The following is a 3,127-nucleotide window of genomic DNA, read 5'->3' as shown; positions in this document are numbered from 1 at the left end:
GAAACATTTATTCCATTCAATTAAACAACAAAAATAACAGCTCTCAAAATCATGATTAACAAGTAACATGTAATTGAATTTATTTATGCTCACTAAATTTCCACTTCAATCCAACAACCAAATAATATCCCATAATCTTGCTACACTTGCTCCAAATTAGTCAAACACGTGTCAAAAGAGGACCCATAAACCGAAAAATCATCCATAAAAATTTCAATCCCCTTCTCAACCATATCAGAAAATATTGCCATCATACACCGTTGAAACTTGGCTGGTGCATTAGATAACCTGAGTGGCATCCTTCTAAAAGCAAAAGTCCCATAAGGACATGTAAACTTTGTCTTCTCTTGATCCTCCGGTGCAATTACGATCTGGTGATAGCCTGAATACCCATCTAAAAAACAATAATAGTTATGCTCCGCCAACCTATCCAACATCTGATCAACAAAAGGCAAAGGAAAATGATCTTTCCTAGTTGCCTTATTCATATTTCGATAATCTATACATATCCTACAACCCGTCACAGTCCTTGTTGGAATCAGTTCATTACTTTCATTCTTCACCCCAGTCATACCACCCTTTTTGGGTACTACTTGCACTGGACTCACCCAAGCACTATCAGAGATAGGGTAAATCACTCCAGCATCTAACCATTTCAAAATATCTTTCCTCACCACTTCTTTCATTGTTGGATTAAGTCTTCGTTGAGCATCAATAGTCGGTCTCGCCTCATCTTCCATGAGAATTCTATGCATAACTGTCGATGGGGTAATTCCTCTTATATCAGCCAGAGTCCACCCTATAGCAGTTTTATGAGCTCTTAACACCCTCAACAACTTCTCCTCCTCTACTTTTGAAAGAAATGATGAAACTATAACTGGAAGAGTCTCTTTTTCCCCAAGATAAGCATAATGGAGATGGTCCAGTAAAACTTTCAATTCTAAAACAGGTGGCTTCAGAATCGATGGTAATGGTCTTTCTGGTCCATCACCCAATTCTTCAAACTTCTTATGCTTCCACGGCTCAGATGATTTTATCCACTTCAAATAACTCATCGCTTCTTCATTTTCCTCACCATCTACATCATCAACTGTAAGACTTATTTCAAGAGGATCCTCACTTAATGTTTTTCTTCCTACTACTTCTTATACCACATTCATAGCCTTAAAAACATTAAATACTACTTCTTGCCCTTGAACTCTCAGATTTAACTCTCCTTTTTGCACATCTATCAATGCTTGCCCAGTTGCTAAGAATGGTTTCCCCAAAATAATAAGAACATTCTCATCCTCCTCCATATCAAGAACTATAAAATTAGCTGGAAATATAAACTTATCCACCTTTACCAATACATCTTCTATAATACCATCTGGATGCTTCACAGATCTATTAGCCAGCTGTAATGTTACTGTGGTTGGCCTAGCTTCCCCCAAACCAAGTCTACCGAATACTGACAAAGGCATTAAATTAATACTTGCCCCCAAATCACAAAGTGCATGCTTACATTCAAACTCCCCAATCGTGCATGGAATAGTAAAACTCCCAGGATCTCGTAACTTTTGAGGAATTTTCCTTTGCAAAATCGCACTACATTCTTCCGTTAACGCCACTATTTCGTAGTCACCCATCTTTCCCTTATTAGAGAGAATCTCCTTCATAAACTTTACATAGTTGGGCATCTGCTCTAATGCTTCTGCGAACGGTATATTAATATGTAGCTTCTTGAACACCTCTAAAAACTTTGCAAGGTGTTTATCTAAATTATGCTTACGAAGTCTTTGTGGGTATGGAATTCTAACATGCTGATCAATACTCACAGGTGGAATCTCCTCTTCTTTCTTAAGGTCTTCAGTAACATTTTCATCATTACACTTCTTTTCTTCTTTACCTTGAGTATTTCGCTTCTGACCTTTTTCTTCTTCTGACTAATTCTTCTTTCGCCCCTCATACCTCGTTCCACTCCTCAAAGTAATAGCTTTGCACTGTTCTTTAGGATTAACTTCTGTAGTGCTAGGCAAATTTCCTTGAGCTCTATTAGTCATTAAAGTAGCCAATTGCCCTATTTGAGTCTCCGAACTTCTTATGGATGCCCTGGTTTCAGTCATGAATTGGTTAAGTACAACAGGTTGGGTTTCAGTTGGTTTCATTTGCATTTGGTGAGGTGGTCTATTTTGTGGTTGATAATAGCCAAGTGAAGGATTTTGGTGTGCATATTGATGTGGATATGGTGGCCTATTTTGGGCAGGTTGATATGGTGGCTGAGGTGGAGGATAAGGTTGTAGAGTGTTTTGGTTGTTAGACCAGGAAAAATTAGGATGATTCTTCCAAGCTGGGGTATAGGTCATGGAATTGGGGTTATTAGGTTGTCTTTGGTAATTTCCTATAGCTTGTACTTCTTCCATGGGCATGTTATTCATATCTATAGCAGGGCATTGGTTGGGTGGATGGTTTGTACCACACACTTCACAAAGGTTTTGAACTTGCATAGCTTGAGATGGGAGAGTAGTCTTTTGTAATTGCTTTGTCAAGGCCGCTACTTGAGCTGTAAGCATGGATATAGCATCCAATTCCATCATTCCATCCACCTTCTTTGGTTGTCCCCTTTCAGTTGGCCATTGATAATTATTCATTGCTATCTCCTCTAATAGCTCATATGCCTCATTAGCACTTTTACTCATAAAGCTCCTCCTGTTGCGGCATCTATAATTGTTCTCGTTGTTCCATTCAACCCATTGTAAAAATTATGCACCAATATCCACTTTTCTATTCCATGGTGTGGACATTTCCTTAACAACTCCTTAAATTGCTCCCAAGAATCAAACAGTGACTCTCCATCCAACTAATAAAAATTATTAATTTCTCCCCTTAGTTTTGCAGCCTTTGCTGGAGGAAAAAACTTGGCAAGGAATTTTTGAGCTAACTCCTCCCATGTAGTGATAGAATTCGCCTATAAAGATATCAGCCAACTTTTCTCCCTGCCCCTTAGTGAAAATGGGAATAACCTCAGTCTTATAGCATCATCACTCACCCCATTCATCTTGAACGTTGCACATAACTCTAGAAAATTAGCTATGTGTAAATTGGGGTCCTCCGTTGGCATACCTCCAAATTGAACAGTTGACTGAAC

General features: G+C 38.6%; 1 non-coding gene across 1 annotated transcript; it reads left to right on the top strand.

The window, feature by feature from the left end:
- The first annotated feature begins 2,765 nt into the window (after positions 1 to 2,765).
- On the top strand, positions 2,766 to 2,872 carry LOC133828206 (small nucleolar RNA R71). The gene has a single exon (XR_009890839.1). It is a non-coding gene; the product is annotated as a small nucleolar RNA R71 (small nucleolar RNA).
- Positions 2,873 to 3,127: the final 255 nt, after the last annotated feature.

Source organism: Humulus lupulus, chromosome 3 (assembly GCF_963169125.1).
Source record: "Humulus lupulus chromosome 3, drHumLupu1.1, whole genome shotgun sequence".
NCBI lineage: Eukaryota > Viridiplantae > Streptophyta > Magnoliopsida > Rosales > Cannabaceae > Humulus > Humulus lupulus.
This window is presented reverse-complemented; position numbering and strand designations above follow the sequence as displayed.